The sequence below is a fragment of the Macrobrachium nipponense genome, chromosome 14 (assembly GCF_015104395.2).
Source record: "Macrobrachium nipponense isolate FS-2020 chromosome 14, ASM1510439v2, whole genome shotgun sequence".
In the NCBI taxonomy this organism is placed as follows: domain Eukaryota; kingdom Metazoa; phylum Arthropoda; class Malacostraca; order Decapoda; family Palaemonidae; genus Macrobrachium; species Macrobrachium nipponense.
Genome location: NC_087207.1, coordinates 26,607,947 through 26,630,446, shown reverse-complemented (window position 1 = coordinate 26,630,446; position 22,500 = coordinate 26,607,947). Strand labels below are relative to the sequence as shown.

General features: G+C 36.8%; 1 protein-coding gene and 1 long non-coding RNA gene across 7 annotated transcripts in view; one reads left to right on the top strand and one right to left on the bottom strand.

Annotated features, from left to right (window-relative positions):
• The window catches only part of LOC135226428 (uncharacterized), a 136,162-nt gene extending 122,413 nt beyond the window's left edge, over window positions 1-13,749 (bottom strand). Inside the window, exon 1 of the long non-coding RNA XR_010317223.1 lies at window positions 13,520-13,749. This is a non-coding gene — a long non-coding RNA (uncharacterized LOC135226428). The remainder of the gene's footprint in view (window positions 1-13,519) is intronic.
• The window catches only part of LOC135226425 (protein NDRG3-like), a 392,774-nt gene that overhangs the window by 36,845 nt on the left and 333,429 nt on the right, over window positions 1-22,500 (top strand). The window lies entirely within an intron of this gene.

Here is a 22,500-nt window from a genome sequence, read left to right as displayed (position 1 = left end):
TGGATCGAGCAGTGAATTTTTGGGCGGTAGACGCTAAGCCTATTAAATCAAATTCATATATTTATATATATATATATATATATATATATATATATTATATATATATATCTATATATATATATATATATATATACCTCCCCTCCAGCTTTCTTTCTTCAGTCTTGCTGTCCAGCTGCTCTAACTATTACTTCTTACTGAAACTGGAGGAGTGTTTTTCGGAACTGGAGGTTTTTCCAGTCAGTTCTTTTAGCGAAACTGGAGGGTTTTTTCCAGTTCTCTTGGTGAAACTGGAAGTTTTTTTCCAGTTCCCTTGGTAAAACGAAGTTTTTTCCAGTTCCCTTGGTGAAACTGGAAGTTTTTTCCAGTTCCCTTGGTGAAACTGGAAGTTTTTTCCAGTTCCCTTGGTAAAACGAAGTTTTTTCCAGTTCCCTTGGTGAAACTGGAAGTTTTTTCCAGTTTCCTTGGTGAAACTGGAAGTTTTTTCCAGTTTCCTTGGTGAAACTGGAAGTTTTTTCCAGTTCCCTTGGTGAAACTGGAAGTTTTTTCCAGTTCCCTTGGTAAAACGAAGTTTTTTCCAGTTTCCCTAGGTGAAACTGGAAGTTTTTTCCAGTTCCCTTGGTGAAACTGGAGGGGTTTTCCAGTTCCCTTGGTGGAACTGGAAGCTTTATTCAGTTCCCTTGGTGAAACTGGAGGGGTTTTCCAGTTCCCTTGGTGAAACTGGAAATTTTCCAGTTCCCTTTGTGAAACGGGAAAGTTTTTTCCAGTTCCCTTGGTGAAACTGGAGGGTTTTTCCAGTTCCACCTTCAGATCCATGTACTTCATCTCTATTTTCTGGATCGCTTTATCTTGCTGGCCAACTCAAAGTTTCACTTAAGTGACCCGGTGCTTGGCTTGACCTCTTTAAATTTCTTGAATGATCCTCAACTAATCACGCTCTCATATTGCAAAAGTAACCCCGCTAAAACGAACAGCAAGCGTACGTACCCCCTCCGGAGGGCAACGCCATACGTCCCAGAAACCGTTTTCTGTTCCCTAATTTCTCTTTCGAATATTGGCCTCGGCTGCTGCTGCTGCTTCTTGCAACTTGCAAAGACCATCTTCATCTCTCTTTAATATTCGAGTCAGAGAGTCGAGACTTGCTTAGCAGTCCTCAGCCGTCACGTATTGCATAATGATCGCCGGAAGTAAAAGACGGGATTGTCAACAGTCTTGCGGTTGGGTCGTCTTTATTCCGAAAATTTCTGTCCTGTTTTGTTTTTGTTGTCCGTATTGTTAGATTACAATACGACGACTCGTGCGGTAGTATGCAGCGGTCTGCTCGTAATGAAGGCTTATGCTCGCTTTATAGTAATCTTGAGGGAACTATATATATATATATATATATATATATATATATATATATATATATAATCACATTTCCTGAAAATGATAATGCAAGGAATATATATGATATATATATATATATATATATATATATATATATATATATGAGAGAGAGAGAGAGAGAGAGAAGCAAAACATGCAGATATCAGGACGGCAACCATAAAAAGCACCGCCTAGTTCCACCATTATTATTCATGATATTCCTGGTAGGGAAGCAGCATCCAGAAGCAAATATAAGAAGAAGAAAGAAAACATGGTTTTATGGAGAGAGAGAGAGAGAGAGAGAGAGAGAGAGAGAGAGAGAGAGAGAGAGAGGAATATTCTGCAGAATGATTAACAACTTTTTTTTCCACTAAGGTTCAATAGCTCCCAATTCACCAATGGACTTCAAACCTTAAATTCGAGGAAACTTGAGTTTTAGCCTCAAGAGACTGACTGTCTGGATCGCTTCTCCACTCGACCAAAGCCTTCGTCAATGAATGAGAGCCAGGGTCATGAATGGAACATAGAGAGAGAGAGAGAGAGAGAGAGAGAGAGAGAGAGAGAGAGAGAGAGAGAGAGAGACTTCAGGTCCACAAATTTCCTTCGAATGTGTAAGACAGCATTGCGGTTGCAGTGGTAAATATTTATGTATGTTAATCAGTTATGTGATGAGGAATGTTTTTATTTTTTTATTTTTTATGGATATAATGGTGTTTGTTTCGAAGTGTTTACCATCTCTCTCTCTCTCTCTCTCTCTCTCTCTCTCTCTCTCTCTCTCTCTCTCTCTCTCTCTCTCTAAATTTATTTTTCTGTAGATGTCGCGTCGATCGTATGCAAATAGAGGTAGTCCCTTTTTACCTTGTTTTATTTACAAAAGAAATATTATACTATATATATATTATATTATTATATATATATATATATTAAATCTAATTGATATATATATAATCAATATATATATAATTTTTTTTTTCCTCCAAAATGAGTCTCGTTACATCAACATCTATTTTTAACAAAACATAAGTTGCCTATGGACATTGTAATTTTGGAAACGAGAATTAAATAAAAATATTGCAAATATTTTTCATCATATTCAAGATCATTTTTATTTTTCTCCATTATGTACCTTTCATGACAGGTACCTGAGTCATTATCTCCTGCAAGGCATTATTCTTTTATGTTTTAATAGTTATCTTATGTCTATTTCAAATTAAACTGAATATCATTCCCATCAATCCAGTCACAGCCAGGAGTCATTTCAAATTGAAAGACAGCCCAGTTCCCCAGTTCCCTTGATGACCTCAGGTGTCGTATATAAATTCGATTGCTCTGGATGTAGACTGGGGACTTGCTTGGGGTCGACACTGAGGTTGCTAAAGGTGCCAATCGATTGTCATAGGGTCGTCAGTTGTCGAACTTGTGTCAGGTTGAACAATCCTGAGTTCTCTAACATCCCAGACCATGCAAAAAAAAAAAAAAAAAAAAGTAAACATAATATGCGGTAGAGACTTTAAAATTCTGGGCAGGGCGGCGAACCACCAAATGTTGACAATTGTAGTCTCCAGTAAGGGGGGTGGGGGGTTAGTGCCGCGTCCCTTCGGCCCTTAGCTGCAACCACTTTTGTTCTTTTTACTGTACTTCCGTTCATATTATCTTTCTTCATCTTACTTTCCACCCTCCCCTAATACTTAATTCATAGTGCAAGTGCTTTGAGGTTTTCCTCCTGTTGCACCTTTCAGACCTTTTACTGTCAATTTCCATTTCAGCGCTGAATGACCTCGTCGGTCCCAGTGCTTGGCCTTTGGCCTAGATTCTATAGTCAACTCAACTCAACGACAATTTTAGTCATTAATAATTATTTATGAAACAGACAATTCCTAACTTGAAAGCCAAATCGTCTTCTTCGGCACCTTTGTATACATATATACCTCTCCAGAGTTCTGCTGGTGTCTGGTTGTTCTCTAATAGGGTCATTCAGTCCCCTTCCCCCTCCCTGGTACTTTATCTCCTTTCTTCTAACTTAATGTATACATTTTTGTAACTTTTATAATTATAACTGTTTCTTAACCAGTCAACATCAGTAGTCATTTTTGGTTGGTTACTTTTTCAGCTTGAGAGTGAGACGCTAGTTCTGGAAAGAAAGTTGCGCCATTTTGTTTTGTAATAAAACATCGTGAAGATGAAGACTTCTGGGATATGTCTGCTCCTCCCCCCATTTGATATATATATATATATATATATATATATATATATATATATATATATATATATATATATATATATATATATATTATATATATATATATATATATATAAAGAGAGAGAGAGAGAGAGAGAGAGAGAAGAGAGAGGAGAGGAGAGGAGAGAGAGAGAGAGAGTTGCATGCACTGAATCAAATGTAGTTTACGATGTACGTATTTATCACGGCGCGCGTTTGATTGCAGTAATTTGCAGGCAATGGGGTCACTGAATTTATCGTTTTATTGGAGAGAATTTTTCTGTCTGTAAATTGTTTCTTCTGTGTGAGAGAGAGAGAGAGAGAGAAAGAAAGAAAGAGAGAGAGAGAGAGAATGGTATACATAGTATACAATCACGCACAGCTGGCGATCTCCATAACCGTAACGATACGTAAATACGATTTTCCTATGAAACTATTCAGAAGAAACAAGGCAAGATAACCGGTTTGAATGAGAAAATATTCTTATTAACAACTGCTGTAACTGTTTCCTTGGTAAAAAAAAAATATATATTGTTTATTTCCAGACTTAAGTTATTCAAGCTCTCCCAGATATGACGCGGCGTCGTTCATCGTTCGAGAGTCCTATAATGTAAACTTTGTAAAAGTATATAATCTGTGCGTATGATTCTGTTCTTGCTTTTATGCAGCTCTAACTAGATACCATTGGAATGTAACTACGATAACAGTGGAATGTCATTACGATAACTGGAATGTAATTACGATAACTGGAATGTAATTACGATAATAGTGGAATGTGATTACGATAACATTGGAATGTTATTACGATAACATTGGATGTCATTACGATAACATTGGAATGTCATTACGATAACTGGAATGTAATGACGATTATAGAGGAATGTGATTACGATAACATTAGAATGTCATTACGATAACATTGGAATGTCATTACGATAACTGGAATGTATTACGATAATAGTGGAGTGTGATTACGGTAACATTGAAATGTCCTTACGATAATATTGGAAGGTAACTATGATAACAGTGGAGTATGATTATGATAACATTAGAATGTAATTACGATATCAGTGAGTAGTAATTACGATAACTGGAATGTAATTACGATAACAATGGGTAGTAATTACGATAACTGGAACGTAATTACGATAATAATGGAGTAAATTACGATAACATTGGAATGTAATTACGATAACTGGAATGTAATTACAATAACATTGGAATGCAATTACGATAACTGGAATTTATTTACGATAACATTGAAATGTACAATAACTGGAATGTAATTAAGATAACATTGTTATGTAATTATGAAAACTGGAATGTAATTACGATAACAGTGGAATTTTATTATGATAACATTGTAATGTCATTATGATAACATTGGAATGTAATTACGATAATAGTGGAGTATAATTACGATAACATTGGAATGTAATTACGATAACTGTGGAATGTAATTACATTCGTAACTTCAACAGTCTTTATGCATTTTAGATAATACGTAAGTGTTATCGCTTCAGATGAGGAAAACTGTTGTGGTTTAGATTCCTGGCAAAGATTATCACTGACGTTTTGATGGGACAGGACGTTATTGAGTTGTAAAGAGTGACATGACCGGACCAATATAATGTTAATGGCAAATAGCGGTATTTGTAATGCGTGTCTAATGCGATTCACTTTTGTTTGTAATTGATGTGTCATTACTGGAATACCTATATAGTAGTTCTCCTATAAAAGGGAAAACGAACATCAGATATAAATTCCGGATTTTTTTTTTTTTTTTTTTTTTTTTTTTTTTTTTTTTTGTCTCGCAGTGAATAACGAGATTGGTGGAAGTTAATGTTAAAAACTAAGCAGTTTTTATTTACTAATGTATTTATTTCTTTTATTTATTTATTTATTTATTTATTTTTTGCAAGCGCTTATTCCAGTATGTGAATATTTAGTGACTTATGAACTTCCCATCACTCATGTACAAGAAACAGAGAAAAATCTATTATTTTCACTTACTCGAGGAGTAAGCCTACAAGCTACTTTCTTGTTGTTTGTTTTTTTGTTGGGTGGGGGGGGGGGGTGGGAAAGGGGCGTATAGGAAAGCATAAAAAATATGTCTGAAAAAGGTGTTTCGCGTTGAGTTAAAGATATTTATGATTTATTTATTGGAGTGAAAATGTAACAGTATGGATAAATTACTTTTGATAAAATAATAGCGTATATATTTTAACTTTCGTTGGTGAAACAACGCTCTATTTGACCGTAGACTTTAGCACGCGCCTCGAGTAAGCTGGAGGTCGGATCCACGCCTTGTTAAGTCGTGTAGTACCCGTGAGACCACTGAAACGACAATATAAGTTACCTTCTGAAAGCACATTATAAGTGTCATTGACGGAAAAGGGGGCGTGGCCGGTGAATACAATCTTGGAACTGGTCCTGTCCTGAAGCCTTTTCAATTGAAGGTGAGCCACGAGGAATATATATAGCCATTGCCGGAGTTCTGATTTCTACCCAGGTAAGTAAGGGTTGCGCAACGCTCTCATTAGAGCTTTTACGTAAAAGAGCTCCCTGCGGAGAGCGAGTCTTGAGTTTTTATTCGTGGTAGCAGTAATTAGAGCGAAATAGCAATAGATTTTAAGAAATGAAAGAGAAAAAGTCCTAGCCATTCATCGAGTTAAATGCGCTCTCTCTCTCTCTCTCTCTCTCTCTCTCTCTCTCTCTCTCTCGTTCACCACAGTATTATATGCAAAGAGGAGTTTGTTTTACACACACACACACACACACACACACATATGTATGTATGTATGTATGTATGTAAGTTAAGTGTATATACACATATATGTATGTATATATAATTATATAGTATATACATATGTGTCTGTGTATAAATGAAAGTTTATCCGCCACGCCATTTGAAATACATCCCAACCGAACTCTCGGGAACATATCCTCTCTGTGCTTGTGTGCATAAATTTCAAAAGGAATTAGCAATTCAAAAAGGCAGTCGCATAAACTTGAGCCTTATTTTAACCTCGAGAGAAGGATTCAGCGCCGTCACTTGAAAGTAGTTGACGCATTTTGTACTGGCATACCCCAGGGCTTGCCTCTGATCCCACACAGTAAATTAAAGGAGGTGGGGACTGTCGAGCCAGCACTGTCTTACGGACAGGTTGAATTGGGTTGGAGGGTAGTGTTGCAGTGGGGTCGGGGGTTGAGTCCCCCCCATCCCATGACAGGGAGGATGATGGTGTATATTGCGTGGGTTAAATCTTTGCCCCTGTGGTAGAATAGATGTTTGTTTCTGTTGCCCCTGTGGGAGGTGGGGTACGGATTCAAGTGATCCTGGCAATTTGAATTTAATAGCATACAATCAATCAATCACTCAGCATATCCTGGGGAAGTGGGATGGTTACTGCTGCTGCAGGGGGAGGAGGGAGAGGTTAGTGCCCCAGGGGAAAGGTGAGGCTTTGGGCCCAGTGAGAGAGAGAGAGAGAGAGAGAGAGAGGAGATAGATTAAAGGTAGCGTTTCGTGCAGCGCACTGAGACCAAGGAAAGCTAGAGACGGTAGGTATAAAGGGTTGGTGGGCGTGGCGCCAGGCCCGTGACCTTGGTCCAGTACTTCCAGTCTATTCTGTTTCTCCTCTGTTTTCAAGTTTCGTCTTTATTTCTTCACACACCCCCCCCCCCCCCCGCCCCCCTTTTTTGTGGCAGATGAGGTGATGTATGTTTGTATGCAAGATTTATCGAGTTCATTTTACGTTTCCAATTATACAAACTGTTATTATGCTTAACGTTTATTCTAGATTATATGTGATGTAAAATTCAGTCTTGGATACGAGATGTTTACCGTCATCGAATTCTTATTTACTGGAAGAATATTATATACAATATTAGTTAATTGATATTCTGTATAGTAATGTATATCCCAAGGAATGGCTCATTTCCATTCTTTGTTATCACGACATTGAACAGTTTTCCAAGTCATTCTTTTTTTGAGGCATCGAAAACTACGGACTTTGAAATTCTTCACTTGCTTTGTTTTCGTTAAAGACTTAAAAAAAAATCCTTTGGATACAGAAAGATGTAGGAGGCACAGGCTACGAGAATAACCTATAATGTTTATAAAATGTTACTACTGAATGCTCATAATTATGTATTTTGAAAATTTTTTGTTATAATAATAATAATAATAATAATAATAATAATAATAATAATAATAATAATAATAATAATAATAATAATAACTAGCTATTATTATTATTATTATTATTATTATTATTATTATTATTATTATTATTATTATTATTTTGATTTTTATTATTATTGTTGTTGTTATTATTATTATTATTATTATTATTATTTTTTTTTTTTTTTTGCTCTATCACAGTCCTCCAATTCGACTGGGTGGTATTTATAGTGTGGGGTTCCGGGTTTGCATCCTGCCTCCTTAGGAGTCCATCACTTTTCTTACTATGTGTGCCGTTTCTAGGATCACACTCTTCTGCATGAGACCTGGAGCTACTTCAGCCTCTAGTTTTTCTAGATTCCTTTTCAGGGATCTTGGGATCGTGCCTAGTGCTCCTATGATTATGGGTACGATTTCCACTGGCATATCCCATATCCTTCTTATTTCTATTTTCAGATCTTGATACTTATCCATTTTTCCCTCTCTTTCTTTTCAACTCTGGTGTCCCATGGTATTGCGACATCAATGAGTGATACTTTCTTCTTGACTTTGTCAATCAACGTCACGTCTGGTCTATTTGCACGTATCACCCTATCCGTTCTGATACCATAGTCCCAGAGGATCTTTGCCTGATCGTTTTCTATCACTCCCTCAGGTTGGTGCTCGTACCACTTATTACTGCAAGGTAGCTGATGTTTCTTGCACAGGCTCCAGTGGAGGGCTTTGCCACTGAATCATGCCTCTTTTTGTACTGGTTCTGTGCAAGTGCCGGGCATTCACTTGCTATGTGGTTTATGGTTTCATTTTTCGTATTGCACTTCCTACATATGGGAGAGAAGTTATTTCCGTCTATCGTACTTTGAACATATCTGGTTCTTAGGGCCTGATCTTGTGCCGCTGTTATCATTCCTTCAGTTTCCTTCTTTAGCTCTCCCCTCTGTAGCCATTGCCAATTGTCATCGCTGGCTAGTTCTTTAGTCTGTCTCATGTATTATCCAGTGCATTGGTTTGCTGTGCCAGTCCTCTGTTCTTTCTGTCTTTCTCCTGTCTCTGTATATTTCTGGGTCTTCGTCTACTTTTATTAGTCCTTCTTCCCATGCACTCTTTAGCCACTCGTCTTCACTGGTTTTCAGATATTGCCCCAGTGCTCTGTTTTCAATGTTGACGCAGTCCTCTATACTTAGTAGAGTCCTCTCCCTCCTTCCTTTCGTGTTATGTATAGTCTGTCCCCCCGTATTTGCTCTTGGGTGTAGTGCTTTGTGTATTGTCATTTATTTCCTGGTTTTCTGATCTTTATGCTGCGGAGTTCTGCCTTCGTCCATTCCACTATTCCTGCGCTGTATCTGATTACTGGCACTGCCCATGTGTTTATGGCTTTTATCATATTTCCGGCGTTGAGTTTTGACTTGAGTATCGCCTTGATCTCTGCATATATTCTTTCCTGATCGTGTCCTTCATCTCTTGGTGTTTTATATCCTCCTTCCATTATTCCCAGGTATTTGTATCCTGTCTCATCTATGTGTTTGATGTTGCTCCCATCTGGTAGCTTTATCCCTTCAGTTCTCGTTACTTTGCCTTTTTGTATGTTGACTAAGGCGCATTTTCTATTCCAAACTCCATTCTGATGTCCCCAGATACAATCCTTACAGTCTGGATTAGGGTATCTATTTCCTTGATGCTCTTACCATACAGCTTGATGTCGTCCATGAACATCAGATGGTTGATTTTGTTGCCTCTTTTCTTGAGTTGGTACCCGGCATCCATCTTCTGTAGTACTTTTGTCATGGGAATCATGGCTACTACGAAGAGTAGTGGGGACAGTGAGTCGCCCTGGAAGATCCCTCTCCTGATATTAACCTCTGCTAGTCTTATTCCAGAGCTTGTAAATATTGTATTCCGTTGCGCATTGTATTTTTGAGGAAGCTGATGGTATTTTCCTCTGCCCCATATATTTTCAGGCATTCTATTAGCCATGTGTGTGGTATCATGTCGAAGGCTTTCTTATAGTCTATCCATGCCATGCTTAGGTTGGTTTTCCTTCTCCTACTGTTCTTCATTACCATTTTGTCTATCAGGAGCTGGTCTTTTGTGCCCCTACACTTCCTTCTGCAGCCTTTCTGTTGGTAGGGGATGGTGTTTGTCTCCTCTAGGTAGTTGTATAGCCTTTCACTGATGATACCTGTTATTATTATTATTATTATTATTATTATTATTATTATTATTATTATTATTATTATTATTAATCATCAAACAAGCAGTGATCCTCTAGACAGGGGTGGGTTTATCTTGGCACTAAGAGAGAGAGAGAGAGAGAGAGAGAGAGAGAGAGAGAGAGAGAGCCTGGTTCTCAAGCTCTGTTTAGTTTCGCATCTATTAATTTTTTTTTTATTTTCAGTAATTGGTGTATCTGAGGCACTAAGTTCAGTATTTAAACCTGGACCTAAATTATTATTATTATTATTATTATTATTATTATTATTATTATTATTATTATTAAAATCATTCATTTTAGACGAGTCATTAAATGAAGAAAAAAAATCCAGATTTATGTATTGGTACAAATTTATTTATTTTTAAATATGCTCGTACCAATACATAACTGGATTTCTTCTCCATTAATAATAATAATAATAATAATTTATTATTATTGTTATTATTATTATTATATTATTATTATTATTATTATTATTTATATTATTATTATTATTATTATTATTATTAACACTCATTGTATACGAGTCATTAGATGGAGAAAAAATCCAGAGTTATATATTAGTACAAACTTATTTAAACAAATTTTCGTACTGATACAAAGTTGTGGATTTGTTTCTCATTATTATTATTATTATTATTATTATTATTATTATTATTATTATTATTATTAACAACGTTTCATACTGTTATATAACCCCGTTCTTTGGTCAAGATGTTCTGTGAATGGGAAACGAAGCCGTGTCAGTTTCCTGAGTCAGTTTTACTACGTGGTGACATTCCACTTGATGACAGGGTGACAAATAGTAGGTACCACTAATTAACACACGGGGTTTATGATGGGTGTGATGACTCCTTCAATTAAGGTTTTATGATCCTTTTTTTTATTTTATTTTCTTTGCTAGCAATTGCAATTTTTATCTCTCTCGTTCCTTACCGTTGATTAAATAGTCTGTCGAGATCTTAAACTATTATTATTATTATTATTATTATTATTATTATAGTATGTAGTAGTAGTAGTAGTAGTAGTATTATTAGAAGTAATGGCTACTTCAGCAGTGTTACACTTCTCTCTACAAGCGTAACGCTGCTGAAGTAGCTATTACTTTTAATAAAGTATGCTCGAGAGAGGGCCTGCTTCCTAAGTACACTATTATTATTATTATTATTATTATTATTATTATATTATTATTATTATTATTATTATGAATCCAGCAATCAAATTAGTTACAAGGAATGCAAGATAACTAAATACATTCCCAAGGTAAATACAGGGTGTCCATAAAGTCCTAGTACCATTACAAGTATTTATTGCTCAGAATGGTACTGGGACTTTATGGACACCTTCTATATATATATATATATATATATATATATATATATATATATATATATATATATATATATATATTACTGTATCCATATAAAACCTGTCACTCACCAGAACAAAGCAATTAACAGCGTCGACAGACCGTCACATCTCGTGAATGAGCGACTATCAATCAATCAGTCACCCGGTCTGTCAGCCGCGACTCTAAATGAGTAGAGCGTCATCCGGCAATGCGGTAACCTCTTCTTCCTAGTCTCAAGTTATAAAGCCTTGTGTTTAGCCGGAAGACTCTCAGGAGAGGGTGTTGGGGGTATTGTGGGTGTGGAGGGGGGGGGGGGGGGAGATGTAGGAGAGGAGGGGATTGTAGGGGGTAGGAGAGGAGGGTGGATATAGTCTCAGCGCTCTCCGTTCTCATGCAATCACGTGATGGGTCTAGTTGCTAGATCTACCCAACATCGGCCTAATCCTGTGAAGTGGCTTTTCCTTCCTTCCCACCCTCCCGTTTTTACCCTTGTTGTATCTTCTAAAGTGATACATCCTTTCTTTTACACTACTGCAACATACTTTGGAAGTTACTTTCAATTTTCAAAAGTCCCAAACCTCAACTTGATGCTTTTGAAAAGTTTGTATTGTTTTCGCGTGTGACAAAAGAGTGGTGGAAGATTTATGGTCTTATTTGTTCAGATCTCTGATTCCTTTCACTCATCAAAGGCAGTTGATGACTGATTGATGAGGACTATTGATGATTTACGGTTGCTGCATCGTAGATTTGATCGGATGATGCATTAATTAAACAATTACTACTTCAGAGTCTTTTCTGGTATTATTGTTGAATTTTTACGATCACGAGATCCACCAGTGAAAGTATGACCTCTCCACCATACGTTTTAATAGTGACTTAATTATTTCGCCACATTCTTATATCCCTGTTTTCCTTTACTTTTATTCCTTACTTAAGCAGACAGATATACAGACACAGAAAGTTACAATAGACACTAGGTAACACAAAAGCTTCCATGGCGCTAAGCAAACATCAGACGGTCGAATTTCTAATTGGAATCACGTACAGATCTCGTTCGTACCAGCGGTTGATTTAGTAGCGCAATAATGACCACACTTTAATGAGGGTTGGCTCTGCTCTCCAGCTTAGGTTGAGAGGATAAAGCTTAAGTCTTTGTAATGAAAATAAAATATTTTGTCTGAATTATATCTTTTTCAGGTTTATTCATCATATGTGTGTTTTATGTATAAGTGAAGTGATTAAGAAATAGTTTACCATTTTTTTGTAATTTCTCTTCCCCATTGGGCAGTAAAAAAATAATGATTCGTTCTGGGGAAACTTCTTTAGCACATTTTCTTCTCATATTTCATATATATTTAGATTCCCACTTTCGCCATTTCAATCCTTAACGTTTTCATATTTTCAACTTTTTAGGCATAAAGATTTTTATTCTCATACTTTTAGGATTTTTAATCATAAATTATTCGTCCAGGGGAAATTTCATTAGCATATGTCCTCATATTTCCTATATATTTAGATTCCTTCTCTCGCCATTTCAATCCTTTACATTTTCATATTTTCTATTTTTTTTAGGTATCAAGGTTTTAATCTCACACTTTTAATCACTTATACGATCTGCTTTTATGGTCACGAATAATTTCCGATTTTGAGTAGTACCTTCTATTTTTAGATTGAGAAGTTCCGGATTCTTGCTGCTTTATAATCACTTGTATTTTCTGTTCTTAACACCCTATCACTGAGGATTGCGTATCCTTTTGTTTCCTGGTGTTATTTATATCTTCCAATTTTGTCATTATATATGTTTTCAAATTTAATCTGTTAACAATAAAATTTGCTTTTTATAGCATGTGTTATCGTTTTTTATGGTACTAAGTTTTCGTAGTTTAAAACTCAATATTTTCCTTCGTTTAATACTTTTTAGTTTGTAATTATTTTATTTTTAGACTAGAATTTAAATTAGAAACGAGAGCACTCTGGTATGTTCTTTGCCATAGGCGGCTCCAAGGTGAAATAATTAACTAGACTTAAAATAGACAAAAACACGATAATGCTGCTAACTGTCATGCAACAGAGCTAAAAATATAAAGTTGAAAGGAATACAGAGTTAAGTTTCACTTCACCAAAGAGGCTAAAAAACAAAAAACAAAAACTAGTCTCGGGGTAAGAAACAAAAGTCTGGCGGTAACTTACGTGCCAAAGGAATTGAAAATTGAGACGAACGCCCCAAACGGTAATTAACTGCAGTGCAGAGATTCCTTCTTGCTCCTTTGGAAGGAGTCCATGTTTTGATCTTGAAGTGTTCACGTCCTTTGCGGTTCGCTCAGGTCTCTCACTTTTCTATTCAATTACGTCGACTCTCCGTCTCCTTTTCCAACTGGAGTCTGTGTGCCTCGGCCTATTCTGAACACCCTTTAGTTCGTGGTGTTCGTCTGGTTTCCTTCATTTAATGGTCGGTTGCCTCCTCATTATTAATCTGTTTTCTTCACTTAATTTTTCTTACGATTTGATCTAGTTTTGCTTTATTTCGTCACTTCGATCAGTTGTTGAATTTGTGTCATGATTTCATCGTCTTGATTTATTCTTCATGATTATTCCGTAGCCCGATCCCGTTTTCTTTTTTCTTTTTTTCCTGTTTCGCCTCTAGGCTTATTTTCATAATTATTTCTTCATTGTGTATATTTCCTTTTTTAGTTCGTAACGTTGGTCGAATTTGGTCTAGTTTTCTTATTTTGTTTCGTCTCCTTTGTCTGTTGGTCCTGTTTTCATTCCTTTTGATTTTTTTCCCCGTTTATTGTTTCCTTGATCTAATTTTCCTTGGGGGATGCCATCTATCTCTATTCGCATCGAAATAATGAGATCTGGTTCTCGTGGGGAAAATCTCATCAAACCTGGTTATATTATATTGCATCTCATCCAGTAGCAATTTGTGTATTAATTTGTACGTTAAAGCAGATCTGTAGTCCAATAAGGGAGGTGGGAGTCGATGATATGTCCTTTGTGTTTTCTTGAAAGATATTTGTGGAATTTACTGGGTTTCTTAGTTGGATTCCTGGGGTTGTTTTCAAAAGAGAACTATGGGAGGATGTGAGGTACTGAGTCTAATTCGAACTAATTGAAAGAATTATTATTATTTGTTCTAAGGGGTCCACAATAATAAGAATGTTAAAAGTTCGTGTATAGTTTAAATATACTTTATAAAAGCTTTCGAACCCTTCCCTGGGTTCATCTTCCGATTTGGACAGATGAACTCAGGGAAGGGTTCGAAAGCTTTTACTATTAAGTGTTTGTAAATTATACACGAACTTTTAACATTCTTATTATTGTGGACCCCTTAGAACATTGCAAAAACTCTCGTGATCGAGAGTTTTTGCCCTACTATAATTATTATTATTATTATTATTATTATTATATTGTTATTATTATTATTATTATTATTATTATTATTATTATTATTATTATTTTTTGGTCTATCACAGTCCTCCAATTGTTGCTTCCTGTCTCCTTAGGAGTCCATCACTTTTCTTACTATATGCGCCGTTTCTAGGATCTCACTCTTCTGCATGAGTCCTGGAGCTACTTCAGCCTCTAGTTTTTCCAGATTCCTTTTCAGGGATCTTGGGATCGTATTTGTTTATTATTGTTATTATTATTATTATTATTATTATTATTAATATTATTATTGTTGTTGTTGTTGTTCCTTAGAGAAAACTAACTGATGTTTTATAATTCGATGGAAGTTATGATTTGATCAATTTAGAATATTTACACTTACGAGAGACCAATTCACATATTCTTACGTTATTGTTCAAAAGCGGTTGATGTATCCGTATATGAACACGCGAAAACCAGAATGATAATGATGGAAGTCTAGCAGCTATAACAATATTTACGCCAGATTATCGCGTCACCTAAGCGATAAGGATGACTTGATCTGTGATGTTAGTCCCTTGATATTTGAGCCTTATTCCGGTTCTTGTCAAACCATACCACCCATTAAACCGTGCGAATGAATGAGTCACCAGGTCGCGCTCAAATTTATTCAGCCCTGGACACGTATCAGTTTTAATGATGTAGAGCAATGATGTAAGTTAAGTATATCTTTAGTTTAACCAGACCGCTGAGTTGATTAACAGCTCTCCTAGGCTGGCCAGAGGGATTAGATATTTCTACGTGGCTAGGAGCCAATTTGTTGCCTACAGCTAATAATATTGTGGGATCCGAATCACGTTATATCGAGAAATCAATATCTAATCATCAAAGACAAATTCCTCTGATTCCACGTCGGCAGAGCGGGAAGTCGAACGCGGGACTACTTAAATCGGTAGGCGAGCACGTAAACCACTCGTCCAACGATAAGCTATCAGTTATGTAAATTGAATGAAATGACGTATAACTAAATCTACATTAGGCTAGTTTTTTTTTTTTTTTTTTTTAGTTTTTAAATTTTTTTTTATAAGCTTGAGGTTAGTACTATAATAGATTCACATCAACCGTGCATCTCATGTCAAGGCCAGTCCCTTACGACGCTCCTGATTGGCTGTTGATAAGCCAATCACAGGGCTGGAGACTCTGTCTCTTGAGAGTTCACATGGGTAGGGTCTATGTTCCACCTTTCCTGAGGGATATATACGTCTTTCATAAGTATCCCTCGGGAGAGGTGGAACATAGATCCTGCCCATGTGAACTCTCTCGAGAGAGAATGAGAGTTTCCAGCCCTATCATTGGCTTATCAGCAGCCAATCAGGAGCGTCGTAAGGGACTGGCCTAGACGTCAAAATGCACGGTTGATGTGAATCTACTAGTCCTTACCCTAAGGATAGAAAAGGGAGTATAGGAAGCTTAGCGTGGACCTCAGGTCTATGACACTCCAAACACGACGAATGATTGCCTAGCTGACATGGGAGAGTAGGGTTATCCAGAACCGTGATCTGGAGTTCATCACTGCGACGAATGACTGTTCTACGCGCTCACACATTCTCAGTCGAAATGATAAGCTTACGATATGTATATTGTGTCAATTTTATCAGCATAATGTAGAAGTGACAGAACATTAGACATCAATCACCGGTGGTGGTGACTCACGGAGTCATGTAGGGATCTTCCGCAATCTTTCGGAGCATCCGGAGCTTTGGAAACAGAGCATGTATAACATATTATTTCTCGTTCACGTGATGAGCATGGTTTCAGCATGACGAGGTGTCAGGTAGTCGCCCTGTGGAACGCCAGCCTCCCCCCCCCACCTCCCCCTCCCTCTCCCCCCACACACACTTGGATGATTCATTCTCAGGTGTTGGAAATTTGTAGATTATGAAAATGATGGTTTTTCACTTTTCAGTTCATTCCGGACATTTTGGAAATGGTGGGTCATTTAGTACTTATGCTGCAGTATAGTAACCCTTCTTTTATATCTACCTAAATATGTATCTGTCTATCTCTATCTATCTAATTATCTATCAATAACGGTTCACCAGACCTTACGGGCTGCTCTAGGAGCAAGAGCCCGTGCTGGCATAAGGCCAGCTAAATCCTAAATAGATACTTTAGCATGTTATTTGTAAATAAATGTACAAATACATATACAGTGCCCATTAATTAATGAATTAAAAAAGTATCAGTGCTAATACTTATGCTTCCATTGTATCAGTAACAAGCATTAAAACCAACGCAGGTACAGTGCAGCACAGTGCAACAGACACTTTTGTCACGAAGCGCTCAATTTCAGCAGTGAGGTGGGGCTAGCTCCTCTGCTTGGCGCATCAGTTTTCCTCTCAGTAAAATTGTCAACACACGAGCCGCCAAGTCATAATCTTTCCTCACAACAATCTGATGCGCCAGGCAAGTGGAGCTTCGACCGTTCTGTAGCTTTGGCTCTGTTAGGTTTAGAACGGGTTTTCTTTGCTGCTGCCCCCCCCCTCCCCCCCCCCTCCCTCGCTCCCAGCTCCTGTGCGTTTAGGTGCTTTCACTGGGAGCTGTGGACTACTGGATTGATTAAACGTATAATTTTAAATGCTCGTCAGGGGCAAGCTTGTTTGTAATAAGAAGAAATTCATGCATTTTTAAACTCTACAAGGGACTGCCTGCAGAGTTGATTGCCACTATACCTATTGCAAGTACAGGTACAGCGTAGACTTTTCTGCTTTGAAAAGAATGAGAGAAAAAAAAAATAATGGCAGGAGAACACGAACCCCAATGTTTGTCTTCCGTAACCGTAATGTTAACTGAAAAACTGCTTGAGCTCTTGCACATGAAGTACACATTCTATAACAGTCGTTTTGGGAAAATGGAAGGTCAGAATTTAGTTAAAAAATCATGAAGGGGAAGGACCAGTGAGAAGAAACATAGGAGCAGAAAGATGGATTTCGCCGACCTTTGCATATTAGTAGCAGAGCAGCGATAAAATACAGTTAAAAATTTTTATTGATTCGTTTCATATTTGAAACTGATAATTATTTATTGCTTGAAAGCCATTTTAAATTTATAGGTGAGAACAGACTGTAGGCTAAGTTGGTAATACAATGAACAGCACAGAACTAATTGAATTTAACCTTGTGTACCTATTTCAAGATATTCGGTTAGGATACACATCTACTATCTATCTATCGATCTATCTGTTTATCTATAGGTACTATAGTTCCTCGTTGGACGAGTGGTTACGTGCCCGCCTACCAATCTGGTGGGTCGGGGTTCGATCCTCGCTCTGCCAATGCAGAATCAGAGGAATTGATTTCTGGTGATAGAAATTCATTTGTCGACGTGGTTCGGATCCCACAATAAGCTGTAGGGCCCGTTGCTAAGTTACCAATTGGTTCTGAGCCACGTAAAATTATCTAATCCTTCTGGCCAACTCTAGGGGAGCTGTTAATCAGCTCTGGTCGTTTAAACTAAGATATACTTACATTTTATCTATAGTGTTATTGATGACACCTTTAAGTACCATTAAAAAGTATTTACATCAACCGACAACTATTCTAAGGTGTCAGTTGATTCATCATGAAAGATGTGGTTTTGGAATCAGCCAAAGAGCTGACACACCTTATTTGCACGTGTGGTACCTCTACGATATTTGTTTCCTTAAATAACATAATCTTATAACTATAACAGGAAAACAGAAACTGGAAATTTTGAAAGCTTTGCGATGGTACAATAAGAAAAAAAAATTATTGTATGCATTCCTCAACATTGTAAGAAGAGAAAAAGGAGGCGTGTAACCCCTAGGAATATAGTCCTCTTTCTATTTTTATCTATTTATTTATTTATTTATTTATTTTTTGTAAGATGGTCTCAGTGTTCCTGAGCACGCGAACCTCTTGGTAAATTCGTGTAAATTACCCTCCAGGGATGTGATTTTGCCCGATTTTGCACATTCCACTTGCAATTTTTGCTTACTCGGGGCGTAAGTCTACAAACTACTTTGTTGTTGTTGTTGCTGTTGATCTTGTTGTTGTTGTTGTTGCTGTTGCTGCTGCTGTTCTTGTTGGGGGCTAAGAAAAGGCCTGAAAAATATGTTTCGCTTCGAGTTAAAAATACGGGGATTTCAGGATAGGATGTTTATGATTTATTTATTAGAATGAAAATGTTAAAAATTAATAATACACGTTAAACAGTTCAGAACAATTGTTTCAAACAAAATATAGCATATTTATTTTAATTTTCGTTGGTGAAACAACGCTCTATTTGACTGTAAAATTTTAGCAAGCGCCCCAAGTCAGCTGGAGGTCTGATCATGCCTTGTTGCTGTAAAGAAGAGTCATTATTGACATTTTAGAACAATTTTGAAAATTTTTTACCGTGTTCTTTTAGAAATTAAATAGACGGCAATAAGCAAAGAATGGCCCAGAGTCCAAGTGAGCTGACTTAGTTTTTCATTTAATGTATATATATATATATATATATATATATATATATATATATATATGTATATATATATATATATATATTATATATAAATGCGTGTGTGTATAATATAAATGTATAATTATATATATGCATGTGTGTGTATATATATAATATATATATATATATATATATATTATATATATATATATATATATGTATATGTGTGTGTGTGTGTGTGTGTATTCAGACGTAGACATACATAGTATTTCATTCATTTGTGGCCAACGCCCAAAAACCTTGTACATCCACACACTGATGACTTTTTACACTTGGTGACCGCTGTGATAATCAGCAATTATCTTTGACAGCCGAGAGGCCTCTGAGGAACCAGTTCGAACCACCAACAACCCACGAGAGAGAGAGAGAGAGAGAGAGAGAGAGAGAGAGAGAGAGAGAGAGAGAGAGAGAGTGTCTTTCCCCCAAAATTCCCATAAGAAATCATAAGTGAGAATCCTTTTTGACATCTTTTCCTGGTGGAGGTAGTTTTTTTTTTTTTTTTTTTCTGTTACGTCCGGAAGCGTGGGAAAATATTACGCGAGTATTAGTGCACTTGAATGATTCATAGTGCAGAGAACTTATACACTTTAGATCGTAGTCTTTCATCACTGGTTTTTGTGAACAGTACTGGTACTCTGGATGTGGTCGATAAGCTTACTCGCTTTTAGCGTATGTTTTGGGGAGGGGGCCGGGTTGGTTGAGTCAGGGGCAACATCCGTGATATTAAGTGTTTGGTACTTTTGGTAGGTAGATTGTGTATGAGATTATAGTATGTATATATATATATATATATATATATATATATATATATATTATATATATTATATATATATATTGACAACATATTTTATGCTTTTGAGTTCCTTGCTAATATATCCATTCATTTATATTCGCTATTGGAAACTATCCGAACATTCTTTTTCCCCGAATTAAACGAAGTCAATGATAAACGTGATTCCTTGAGTAAATAAACTGTAGCCAATTCATACACATAAATTACGCTTTTAGGAACCGTAGTGTTGCATAAATAAATAGGTAATTATTTATTTAATTAATTATTTTTTGTAATATTATGGTAGTGAAATCGCCTCATCTGCTACGCCCTAAAAATAAAGACTTAGTTTTCTGTAAACGAAATCTATTGAGATGGCTGTTTGTCCGTCCGTCCGCACTTTTTCTGTCCGCCCTCAGATCTTTAAAACTACTGAGGCTAGAGGGCTGCAAATTGGTATGTTAGTCATCAACCCTCCAATCATCAAGCATACCAAATTGCTGCCTTCTAGCCACAGTAGTTTTGATTTTATTCAAGGTTAAAGTCAGCCATAATCATGCGTCCGGCAATGCAACAACGCAGGCCACCACGGCCGACTGAGAGTTTCATACAGCATTATACGATGTACAGAAAACACGATTGTGACGAAGAAACTTAGGCGCATATTTTACATGTTTATATAGATTTCAACTCTAATCATTTTTCCACGGAGTCGTTTGAAGGTGATTTAAGTTGAATTCATCATTTGGTATCTTATGTCTCCTTCCAAGTATGACGTCTAATGTTGCACACCTTCAATTTGCCACCGAATTCAAGTGGCAATATTGAGTTGTATTGCCAGTTTTTCGTTGCCGTCTTGCAAGCGTGGTGCCTCATGTTGCAATCAATGACTTCACCTGAATAAAAAGTTGCAGTCCTGAAGTTATGTTGCTTGAAATGGTCAACCGTGACTCAAGTTATGTCATCAAGTTGCAACTTTGCAGCAGATGCGTTGCCGATGTTGCAAACCTCATAATTTGCCACGGAAGTTCAGTTGCAGCCTTGCGCTTAAGGCTGAAGTTTTGCAATCGTGTTGTCTAAAGTTGCACGGGAAAATCTTTGAAGTTTTGAAGTTGAAAGCCTTTATTAACCCAACGCAATTAAGTTGCAACTTTGTATAATTATTGCTGACGTCGTAGACCTCATCAGTTGGTGCAGTTTTGCACCCAAATTGCCGAAGCATTGCAGACGTGTTACCCGAGGTTGCACAGGCAAACCTTTGCCATTGAAACTGTCTGGCGAACACGAAGCAGTGCAAGCAAGCAAGCGAGCGACGCAAGAGAAGATTTATTGATCGAACGTGACTGAGAAATGAACTTGGTAACGTTATTGTCTTGCTTGCGCGCCCTCGCACACGCCCTTCCAGTCTCACGTCGGTGCGCCTACGCTCTAAGTCAGGCAGGCGCCTAAAGGACCACGCCCACTTTTCGTAGGCTCTCCTACTTCCGGGCGTGAGTGCAGGAATGGCGTCGTCGAGAAATTTGATTGATTGACTTATTTTTCGCTTCTCAAGCTCTCATGAAAATATAATTGATTTGTTTTTTTTAATATTAACTCTCTCTCTCTCTCTCTCTCTCTCTCTCTCTCTCTCTCTCTCTCTCTCTCTCTCTCTCTTATATATATATATATAACTTTCAAGAATTTTTTGCCATTATTATCTGATTCTCTCTCTCTCTCTCTCTCTCTCTCTCTCTCTCTCTCTCTCTCTCTCTCCTATGTATAATAACTTCCCAGAAATATTGCCCGCATGGAGAATCTTGAATAGTGTTACCTTATTCCTGAGAAGCTTGCCTCAAGAAAAAATAGTGTTGACTTAGTTTTGATAGAAAGATATATATATATATATATATATATATATCTATATAATATATATATATATATAATATATATATAAGATGTATGTGTACGTTCGTGTATTGCACGTAATACACATACACGTGTGAATGTGTAGGAATATGTAATGTACGTGCACTTGTGTATATTGTGTATATGTTAACACACGCATTTTGAAGCATTTGTATTTGATATGAGAATTTATACATGAACATGCATAATACACATAGGAATAAAGCATACGTCTACTACACACTATAGTATGTGGGCGTGTGGGCGTGGATTTGGATTTAGACTTAACTTCGGGTTAGTTTAAAGTTATTGCCTATCGACCGATTGGATTCCAATAAAAAAGATTTGCCTCATCAGAGGAACTACAAAGGCAGTTGGCAGAAAACCAAAGCTGATTATAGTATCTTGTCTCCATTTATTTATTTTTTTTTTTTCTTAACAGGGTTAAAAAGTTCACGGACCTGAGGGAAACAAATGTCAGTGGGCGAACACCTGCGCTCTTAATAACTTCAAAGAAAATTAAGATTCAATCGTGTTTTTTTTTTCTGAAAGACTCGAAGTCATTAAATATGTTTAATTTTTTTTTTTTACTGCGAGCAAGTAATAGAGGATGTCCCAATTT